Source organism: Macrotis lagotis, chromosome 5 (genome assembly GCF_037893015.1).
Source record: "Macrotis lagotis isolate mMagLag1 chromosome 5, bilby.v1.9.chrom.fasta, whole genome shotgun sequence".
In the NCBI taxonomy this organism is placed as follows: domain Eukaryota; kingdom Metazoa; phylum Chordata; class Mammalia; order Peramelemorphia; family Peramelidae; genus Macrotis; species Macrotis lagotis.
The window spans coordinates 52,612,820-52,624,979 of record NC_133662.1 but is presented as its reverse complement, the minus strand read 5'-3'; positions in this window follow the sequence as shown (position 1 = coordinate 52,624,979).

Genomic DNA, 12,160 nt, shown 5'->3' with positions numbered 1-12,160 from the left:
CAAGAAGTATTTTCTAAATAGTGTCTGTCTATAACTTTGCTAGATAATGCAAAAGTTCTAGAGAGAAAAATGAAAATAACTAACTGAATAATTATTAATTTAAAGCAGGGATGGGGAACTTTTTTGTCAAGGACCATTTGAAAAATTATAACATCATTTACCTGCTATATTTGATGAAGCATTTAATTAATTCCACACCTAAAAAGCTCCTAGATTTACTGAATTTTAAATACTGCCTGCCAAATGGCCCATGGGCTATTCATTTTGCACCCAAGACTAAAAAGGTTAACCTACATGATCTCTGAAATTTCTTAGAGCTTTAAATCAAACATTTAGTTAACCCCTCTGTAAAGGGAGTTTGCAGTCTAAACGAGGAGTCAGAATTCAAATTGATGAAGCAATTAAAGAATACAATAAATTAAATTTTTAAAAATTATCATTAAATGCTAAATTGACTCATACACTTTCTATGGACATGTTGTCCATAGAATGTTAAGTTTTGTGCATGGTCAAAAAGTGAATGGTTAGTGTTAGCTGCAGTTAATATACAAGGTTTGTGGAGGTGATTTTTTTTTGGAAGTAGGACTTGAAGTGGGAAAATTTGATTAAGTAAAAGAGAGGAGGGATAACATTTTAAGTAGGAAGAATAGAGTGAGGAAAGGACAGTTGGCACTAATCATAATGGAGAACTTTGTAGTTGCCATTTGACTGAAGCATATGATGTTGATGATAATGGTGATGGGGGGAGATAAATTAGAGATTGTGTATAAATAATAAGAGCACATTGTGACTGACCTTGAATGGCAGAACCAGAAATTTTTATTTCAGAGTATTTAGACCTGAACAGGACTAATATCCCTAATCTTTCAGGGATAAAGAAACCAAGTCCCAGAAATACTTGCCCATAGTCACCATAGTATAAATAAATAGCAAAGCCAACACAGAACTAATTTCTTTAGCTCGTGATCCAAAGGTATTATGAAAGATCTAAATGTATTAGACAGAAATTCTTTAACTCTAAAAAATTTAATATTGTGCCATGAAGAGGTGGCAAAGTATAATTGATAGAGTTATACATTTGGAATCAGGAGTGTCAGGGTTAAATGTCTACATAAGTACATACTAAATGTGTTCATTTTTCTAAGTACTTAACTTCCCTATACCTTAGTTTTCTCAATTAGAAAATAAAGGACATAGACTTGGTGATCTCTAAGGTCCTATGTAAGTCTAAATTTATGATGCTATGATATATATGATAGTTTATTCCAGTATTTCTATGACCTAGCGAAGACAAATTAATCTCTTTGACTTCCAGATTCCTCATCGACAAAAGCAATAATATGCTCCTCAAGGATATGAAATGAGAAAGAACATAGGAGATGTCAAATTCTTAGAAATGAATAAAACACACTAAAAATACCAAGTAACCATAATATCAATCCAGAGTTGTAAGGTAATGAGTGATTATATTCAAAAAATGGCAAGACAAAGTTTTGATCTATAAGGTTTGTTTATTTATTTGTTTGTTTTTTTTATTTGTTATTTGGTAAGATTTGGTGCAGCAAATTAAGGGAAAGTTTTGGAAATGACTCCAGATTTAGAATCTGATTGAATGTGAAAAAAATTTTCACAGGGAAGGATCATGGAACTCAGAGTCTAATCACAGAATTTGGGTACACAATAATGCTTTAAAGTGACTGTAAAAGATTCATTGGGAACCACAGCCAGGTCACTCCTTTATGACATAAATTCACTATTTTTATCTCTCCCTCTTCCTCTCTTCCAAATACTAATCAAAAAGAAGTTACAGGTTGAGGAATAATAGTAATTGGACAAACTAAGATCTTTTGGGTTAAGTGATCATAAATGAAAAATTTAATAGCTAACTGCTAAATTTAGTAGCTAACTACTAAAACGATGTCTATCACTTGAAGAATGCCTGAATAACCTATAGTAAATAAATACAATAAAAATTATTGTGTTATTTAAAATGCAAAAGGGGATCATGTCAGTGAGAACTGCTAAGCTTTGCATAAACTGATGGGTAGACTGAGCATACCAGGTGGACAACATTTCAATAAAGCATTATAAGATATTGAAAGATGAAAATTCTGATCATTGTGATGGTCAAAAATTAATTACATAGAACTGATGATGAAGAATAACACCAACCAAAATATGGATTCAAAATGCTGAATGAAACATATATTTTGGCCTTTATGAGAAATTGTTTTCCTTGAAAATCAGTTTTAGTTGCAAAAAATATTTTTTAAATACCAATTCTTTGTGTTCCTAATATAAAGGGCACAAATAGTTAAAAAGAATGTAAAAACCTGCTCTAAATGCTATGTTAAGATTGGGAAGAAAATCACTTTTGGTGGATGAGAAGAAAATTAATTCAGCACCTGTTGTGGCAATCTTTAAATTATTTATTCTGATATAATTTCATATAATTAATTCTGAATTATTATTAATATTGATTATGGATAAAAACTTTGTACATGTATGCATTAAGAACAGCCACAAATGTGAAATACCCTGGTGTTAAGTGAAAATTTGAATGAAATAAACAGAAGAAAACACTTCACTTTTGTGTGGGTATGTGTGTATTTATGCTTCAGGACTTTCAAGGACTAAATGAAATATTTCTTTGATAAAGGATCATGCTGACTTGGCTTTCTGTAAAACAGACATCTATGTCTATGAATTAATAATTGCATGTGGAAGGAAGAAAACACTCCAGATTATTAACTTTGAGCCAATTTGACATGAATCAGAAGGAAAAAAAAACTGGATAAAAGAGAAGGAAGATTAAGTATGGTTCATGGTGTGGGTGGGAAGGAAGGGTGTGGCAGCATGAAATATATATCAGAGAATTGATTTCTCTTGGCAGGACTGCCAATTCCGTCTACACTCTGCCACACTTCTGCAGTCTGGTATGAAGAACCCCAAAATTTCCTGAGACAAAAACCAAGAAATAGCATCAAAAAGCATCCTAGGATAGCAATAGAAATGAGAAAAAGGCACAAAATCCAGGGAAGCAAGACTATCACATTCTGTTTCCCTTTTATATGTGGTTACTCCTGAGTGCAGGGTCTTTGGTAGACATAAAGACCACATATTAGTAGACAGATAGTACTTATGTCAGGATCCTAAAGAATGTATTGGCAAACTAAGGAACTTGTGTTACATAAAGGATAAATTACCTACTCCTAAGAATTGCACAAGTGCTATGTGTTGGTGCTAAACACAAGTGGTCAAGACTGATGCAATGCTTTATTGCAATTATTTTGTGGCTCTTTGTGAAACCAAAGACTACCCCTCAAAAACAGTTAACTAGGAGAGGGCTAAAGGCAAAAAGAGGGCTTCCTCAGCCTTTTAAGTGATGAGAGTTTTATATGATTGTGCACTGTATAAGTTAAACCCCTTTTCAATAAAATTTCAGGTCTAAAAAGTAGGAACATCTCATACAGTGGTTATAGATTTTTTTACTTGCATTTCTTGCATTTTCACATTTCTTGTCACTGCACTCATTGTTTTGCATTTGTTACCGGTATATTAGGTTATGTTTTTCCACATTCTGCCCAGAAATGGCACAGAAAAGTTTTTCATACAGTGTTGATTTCAAGGTAAAAGTGATCCAGCTTGCAAAATGGAATGTAAATCATTCTGTGTAACTTTCTCCAACTGAGAAAACAATCTGAGACTGGCTAGGGCAAAAAGAAACCCTACTGAAAATGCCACAACAGAAGATCATGAGAGACAAGTTAGCAAAATGGCCTGATTTAGAGAGGGAATTGAAGAAAAGGATTGAAGAGCAAAGGGCCATTGAAATTCTTATGTGCACAAAGATGGTTCAGCATAAGGCAAGAAGAACTGCTGATGAAACAGAAGTGACTGATTTCAAAGGAGGATACAATGGTGCTTCAGGTTCATGAAACAGAATGGACTAAGATTCCCTTCCTTTAAACAGATATTGCCTCTACCTACCTTAAGAGCTAAAGAAGCTGAATACATGGTCTTCATGATCTCTTGTACCTTAAAAATTCATAATTGGTCATCAACCATTTGATTATAACACTTCCTCTATTTATGTTCTTGAATAAAGAATTCACCCTTCCAGGCTTTCTATTGTGGTACTATTTAACAGAATATAGGTTGTTCTAGCATAACCGGAAAAACTTGAATCCATTTTAGGTATTGCAAAGAGATTTCAATGGAATCTGGGAATATTGATTTTAAAATAATTAAGTGAGAACTAGGATCTATCAAAAGCCCTTTTTGATTCCAAATGTAGTCTACTTCCTATTTTATATATTTTTTTAGACAGAAAGAAACATACAATTTATTATGTGCTCACTATCTACTAGATATTGTGCTAAGCACTTCCAATTATTATCTTATTAAATCCCTAAAACAACACTGAAAGGTAGATTCCATTATAATCCTATGGGAAATTGAGAAAGATGAAGCAGGAAGCAGGAAAATTATTTGACAAGTTTCACACCACTAGTAAAGATTTGAGACCCTTTTTGAAATCAGATTTTATTTTGAATTGATATCCAGATTTCTATTCATTGCCAAATAGCTTCTTGATGGATAAACAAACCCTTTCCCATTCTGAACTCAGATTATACCTAACTTGTAGACTACAGTGTAGTTTATGTGGTCTTTTGAATTACAAGTTTTCTGTCATCAAGTCAAATTCTTTTTTTATTTATAAATTTATTTGTTTATATTCATCCATATACACATGCATATTTTTAAGTTACAAAAATTTCCTTCCACCCTCCCTTCCCACCTCCCTCCTCTCAGCCATGAATATACATATTTTGATAAACATGTTTAAAAATTAGCAAATTTTTGGTATGAGGAATTAGGATTAAGGGGGGAAAACGTAATTTTTATAAAGTGTTCATAAGATTTGTAAGGGTTGTTTGAGTGTTTGTGTGTATGTGTCTGTGTGTGTTTTTCTTCCTCTGGAGGGGGAATAATTTAGTCCATAGCCAGTCAAATACAATTGTCCTAGCTCTCTGGAAAGCTGAGAGGACCTGTTTCCATCAAGGCTGATCATCTCACAATACTGTTATTGATGTGTATATTGTTCTTTTGGTTCTACTCCTTTTGCTCAGCATCAGATCCATAAATCAGTCTATGCTTCTCTAGAGTATTGATATTTATAGTTTCTTATAGAGCAATAGTATTCCATAGTGTCCATATACCATAACTTGTTTAGCCATTCCTCAATTGATGGGCATCAAGTAAAATGCTTAGATATACAAGGTCTTAACTAGTCTTATATTTGAGGAATTTATTCATTAAATATTGATTAACCTCCAGCTCTCTAACAGACATTGTATTCATTACTATTAATACAAAAATTGGCAAAGGATAATCTTTTCCCTCTAGAAACTTCTCTAATAGTCAACTATTAAATATGCTCTTTTAAACATGTACAAACTTACCATATTATGTTTTACCTATTATCCTATCTGTTATGGGGAAATATATGAAGGAGACTAAGAGAACATAGGTTCCAATTCCAATTCCAATTCCTTTTTTTATGTAAGCCAGATGATCAGTACATAGATTTCTGAGCCTAGATTCAGGAAAACTTGAATTCAGCACTGCTCTCCGACACTATCTAGCTGCAGGATTGTCAGCAAATCATTTATTAACTCTGTCTCAATTCCCTCAACTGTAAAATGGTGATAATAAAAGTATCTATTCTGGAACTGTTGGGAAGAACAAATGGTATGATTTTTGGAAAGTATTTAGTACAGTGCCTAAAATCTAGAAAGTATTTAATCATAATAAAAATATTTTCCCTATACCTTCTTCCTCTTCTTTAAAAGTTTCCTGGTTTTAGCTTTATTTCACCTTCAAAATGAAGACCTTGAATACTATAAAATTTAAGGTTCTTTTTAGAAATAGATTCAAAGTCTTGCTGAGATTTTCATTTATACTAAGATGCAATATATTTGTTTATATATATGACATAAATGCATGTATGTATATACAAAAATGCAACAGTCTACCCAGCATGCTTATATTAAAGAATGTAAATATTTGTAAGAGAAGATATTAAATTATTGAATAATTTAAATATTTTTAAATGGACTGTAATTTCCTTTAACTATTCCATTTTAATTTCATTCTATAAAAAGTTTTGTTTAGGTAATGAAAATATCATTTCTCCTTACTATTCTATACTTGTCATGATGCTGACATTAATAAAGGAAGGCAAATTAAGTATCTCATCTGTGCTAATTATTCAATAAACAATGGGGTGTAATTTGTATGGGAGATTCCATTTAATTTCCTTTGGATATAAATTCTCATTTGTGAGAATATTGATCTTATTGCACTAATGATTTTATTTAAATTTACTGATAAACTTCTTAGTTTACTAAAGTTTTAGTTCAAGACTATTAATTCCTTTATAAGCTCCTTTAATTGAAAGAAAAATAATTAAATTTGACTTTATTAATATTGATAATTTAGTTTTTATGAACTTTTCTTCATACCATGTTTGGAAACATGAAAAAAATCAAATGGGCAAGGAGATATGTAATCTTATGACATTTAATATAGAAATTGAGCACAGTATTTAAAAAATGATTTTAATTAAAAGTAAAATGTGGTTGTCATTAAATTATTCCTTAAGCTCTTCTGGTTTTGGATTATTGATAAAGTCATATTTCAGGTAAAGCTTTTAATAGGTTTAGAATATTCCCCTTATATTATCAGTCTCAAGAAAAAGAGAAAGTAGAATAATATAGCTAAGGCATAAAGACTTGTTGGCAGAGAAGTCAAAGTAGAAACGTTGACTGTTTCATGAAGGTAGGAAATAGAAGAGTTGCCAATATATTCATTTTTCATTAAGAACCTGTCTAGGATCTCTGTATTATAGAAAACAAATAATCAAAGAAAATAAAACAAAAATCACTGTGCTGAATGAAAGAGAACTGATTTGTATTTACTCCCTCAGATCATTGCTAGATCTCAAAATAAATGATTCATATGATATGACACTTAATCCGTGTAAAGTGTTTTCTTCACACCAAACCTATATATTATATACAATAACAACTATGAAGCCCCATTTGTAATTCTAGAAACAGAGAGTTAGAGGAATAAATAGACTGTAACTCATAGTTTGTACAATGCAGAGTGGAACCTAGCTGTTGATGCCTCTAAATCTAATGCTTTTCTTACATGGTGAATGCACAACAAATTCAACAATGACTTTATATTTAAAGAAAAAAAAATTAAAAGAGATGATAGAATAACTCAAAGATGGTGAGGAAGGAACCGGAAGTAAAAAGGATGATCAAGTTAAGCATATGTCAATTTTATAAGGTACATAGGATGATGATAACTGGCAACAGAGAGAAGGCAAAGCTTATTTCATACCTATTTTCTCTACTAAGAAATATGACCTTTACACTGAAACACTTTAAATGACAGGACAGTGTGGGTTAAAATAAAATTTATGGCCAAGATAAAAAAGAAGAGAGTATAAGAGTAATTAGTTGTTCTCAATGAACTCAAGCCATTAAGTAGGTATATGAATGGATTACTATATGGGATTTTTCAAGTGACTGTGACAACTAAAAGATAATAAAAAAAAATGGTGGGGGGAGCCAAGATGGTGACAGAAGAGCCTTTCCTAGGTGCTCTCTCCAAATTAATTTAAAAATCTTAAAATTATGACTCTAAATTTTCGAGAAACAGAACCCACAGAAAGAGCCAGTGAGGCAACTCTCCAGCCCAAGGTAGCCTGGAAAATAGTGGAAAAACTGTTCCATGGGATTAGAGGGAAGGCCCCAACAGAGGCAAGAAACTTCAGCCTCCCAGGAATAACTCTAGGGCACCTGGGAGCCTTTGGCTCCCAGTAGCAGAAGCAGTTTCCTGGCCAGCACCCCAGGTAGCACAAAGCACAACTTAGAATATCAGAATGGAGACCTCTGCCACAGCAAGCATGGGGACCAGGCCCTCAGATGTTCATGACACTCAGTGGAGCCATGGCACACAGTATGCCTAGATCCAGGAAATGAAAGCAGGTTCATAGAGCCTGCAAGCACAAACCTCTAGGCAGCTGCACCCTGAGTGCTCAGCCCACAGAAGGTAAGGGAGTGGAGGGAGAATTTTGAGGACTGTCCTCTTTCCCTGGAACAGGACTCTGGTGCTCTGACCACATTCAGATCCTGATCTCATGACTAGGCACCCCATAGAACAGGGACTCCCCCCCCCCCCCAGCCCTGTGGTAGAGGAGTGTGCATGTGATCATTCACAGAACAGGAGAGCAGTCAGAGCCTCACACACTGAGGTCCTTGCGGGGTTGTCCCAGTAAAACTCAAAAGCTTAGGCTGGGGAAATAAATAAACAGAAAAATAACAGGAACTGGACCATTGACAAATACTTTGTCTATGATCCCAAGGAGCATCAAAATACTCAACCTGAAGATCAAGAAGTACAAGCTTATGCATATAAAGATTCTGAGAAAAATAGAAGCTAGACTCAGGCTATGACAAAGTTCAAAAAAGATTTTGAAAATCAACTAAGGGAGATAGAAGAAAAATTGGGAAAAGAAATGAGAGCTATGCAGGAAAAACATGAAAATGAAGTCAGCACTTAAGTCAAGGAGATCCAAAAAATGCTGAAGAAAATAACATGTTAAAAACCAGCTTAGGTCAAATGGATAAAACAGTACAAAAAATTATTGAGGATAAGAATGCATTAAAAAGCAGAACTGGCCAGATGGAAAAGGAGATAAGAAAGCTCTCTTAGGAAAACAAATCCTTCAGATGTAGAATGGAGCTAAAGGAAGCTGATGAATTTATGAGAAATCAAGATACAATATTTCAATAACAAAAGAATGAAAAATTAGAAGAAAATATGAAACATCAACACATTCAGGAAAGATCATTTAAAAATTATTGGGATACCTGAAAGTCATGTTCAAGAAAAGAGCCTTGACCTCATTTTTAAAGAATTCCTACAGGAAAATTGCCCAGATATCCTAGAATTGGAAGGCAAAATGGAAATTGAGATAATCCACCTATCTACCCCGAAAGAGATCCATAAAAATCAACACCCCCCCTCAGGGGGCTAGGTGGCACAGTGGATAGAGTACTGGCCCTGGAGTCAGGAGTAGCTGAGTTCAAATCGGACCTCAGACACAATAATTACCTAGCTTTGTGACCTTGGGCAAGCCACTTAACCCCATTGCCTTGCAATAAATAAATAAATAAGTAAGTAAATAAATAAATAAATGAATGAATTAACCCCCAGGAATATTATGGCCAAGTTCCAAAACTCCCAAGTCAAAGAGAAAATATTACAAGCTGCCAGAAGGACACAATTCAATTATCGTGGAGCTGCAGTCAGGATCACACAGTACTTAGCAGCAACTACATTAAGGGCTTGTAGGGCTTGGAATATAATATTCCAGAAGGCAAAAGAGCTTAGAATGTGACCAAGAATCAACTACCCAGCAAAACTGAACCTCCTCTTCCAGGGGAAAAGATAGGCTTTCAATGAAACGGGGGAATTTCAAATGTTCTTGTTCAAATGACCAGAGCTGAACAGAAAGTTTGACCTTCAAGTACAGGTCTCAGGTGAAGCATAGAGAGTGGAGGAGAAGGGTAAATTATGAAGGACTTAATGATGATGAACTTCATGTATTCCTGCAAAGAAAAATCATACTGACAATACTCATATGAACCTTCACATTTAATAGAGCAGGTAGAAGGAGCTTTTATGGATGAAGCATAGGAGAGAGCTGAATTTGAAGATATAATATATTGTAAAAATGGGGTCAATGGCTAAAAGAAATGGATGGGGAATAAGAGAAAGGAAAGGTGGAATAGGTTAAGCTATTTCATATAATATATATATATATATATATATATATATATATATATATATATATATATATTTGCAATGAGCTTTTGCAATGATACAGAAGGGGGGTAGGTGAGCAGGAATGAGGGAACCTACACTGTCACCAAAATTGTCTCAGATAGGAAACAGCATATATACTCAATAGGGTATAGACATCTAGATTAAAAAGGAGAGAAATGGGATGGGGGAAGGGGGGAATGTGGGTGATAGAGGAGAGGGTAGATCATAGGAGAGAATAGTCAGATATAACACATTTTCTTTTTTTCTTTTTGCCAGGTGCTGGGATTGGGCAGCCTGTCTAGGACCACAGGGCCACGTGGTTGCTGGGTCTCTGGGGTCATATGTGGGTTTGGGACCTCTTGGCCCCAGGGCCAATACTCTATCCATTGTGCCACTCACAACCCTACAGCATATTTTAAAAGAGGGAAAGAGTTAAAGGAGAGAGAAAAAGTAATAGATGATAGTTGGGAGGAATGGATGGAAGGAATTACAATCAGCCACAGAAACTGTAGAAAAAATATTGAAGTAACTTCTCTGATGGATTTATCATAAAGAATGTGTTCCACCCAAGACAGAGGTGATAGTCTCAGAACACATATTGAAACATTTTTTTTCTCTTTCTTTTACTTTATTCCTCATGAGGTTCTAACATTTTTGTGAGGGAGAGGGCATTATATTTACTCTTAAACAAGAATGTTTTAGTAATGTATAAATAGTGTCATATTTACCAAAAATAAGAAAATAAACAAGGAGCGATGGGAATTCAAGGAGGCATGGAGGGATTTGCATGAACTGATGCTGAGTGGGATGACAGGAACCAGGAGAATGTTGTGCACCCTAACAGCAACTTGGTGGTGATCACCATCCTTGATGGACTTGCTCATTCCATCAGTTCAACAATCAGGGACACTTTTGGGCTATCTGTGATGGAGAGCACATCTGTAGCCAGAGAAGGAGTTGTGGAGTTTAAACAAAGACCAAAGACTATTACCTTCAATTTAGAAAAAAAAATCATTAACTTATTATGAAATTTTGCAATCTCCTACATTTTATTTTTCTTCCTTAAAGATATGATTTCTATCACATCACATTCAATTTAGATCAATGCATACATGGAAACAATGTAAAGACTGCCTTCTGTCGGGGGTGCAGGGAGGGAATCAAGATTAGGGATAAAAAAATAAAATCTTTACAAAGAAAAAAAGAAAAAAACTAATAAAATGAGAAAAAATAATGCTGTTCCATTTAAAAAAGTGAAGCCCCAAACTACTGGTCAACACATTTAGTTTCAGTTCCTGGGCATGGTAGAGTACTAGGATATAGAAAAGTATCAGTTATTGCTGAACCTTTGGAAAAGAAAGAAGTGATTTAAAAGAGTTAACATGGCTTTATCAAGAACAGGTCATGCCAGTCTAAACTCAATTCTTTTTGGATAGCAATAATAGTCTAGTGGATGAGGGAAATAATCTAAATTTGTTTCCATGGGATATTTTTTCTGTATGTCAAGAAAGAAGTGTAAATGGTCAGTCTCTGCAATTCCCACTTATTCACCTCAAAAAAATCATAAAAATAGACACAAGAACAAATCTTGGAACTAAACAACCAGCAAGGAGAGGCCATGAAACAATCTTTTAGCCCAGAAAACCTGAAGGAACAACAGGAAAGGTCCATTTCATTCAAGAAAAGGGGAAATAGGGGAAGACAGTCCAGGACAGGGAGCATCCAGCAACAAATCCCACCTCAGAAACCAATGGTAGATCCTGAAACTCTGAGCAGGCAAAAGGCAACACCAGGACCCCTCACCCTTAGGGTAGACAGCAGAAACAGCAGCCAGAGGCAGATAGGCATCTTCCACTAGTCAGGCATGCACCAACAATCAAGATCATCATGTGCCTCAGCATAATCTCAGACAAATAGATATCCTCCAACGTGAGAATTGATAATTCTTGGTTGTGGTCAGATACAAAGGGTTGCCTATATGCCTGATAAAATATCTTTGATACACTAGATTAGGCCATCAGAACTTTCAAAAATCACCAAATATGTCCTTTGTTCTATTAGTTCCATTGATATCAATAATTTTGGAGATTTAGTGACATGAAAGAGGTGAAAAAAGAGCATTCTTGGATGACATATTTCATATAATAATATTCATTTTTATCTATTATTAAATTATCAAATAGGTATCCATAAATGAGAGAGGAAAAATATATTGATCATATTCATTGTTTATTCATTTGGCACTAACAGA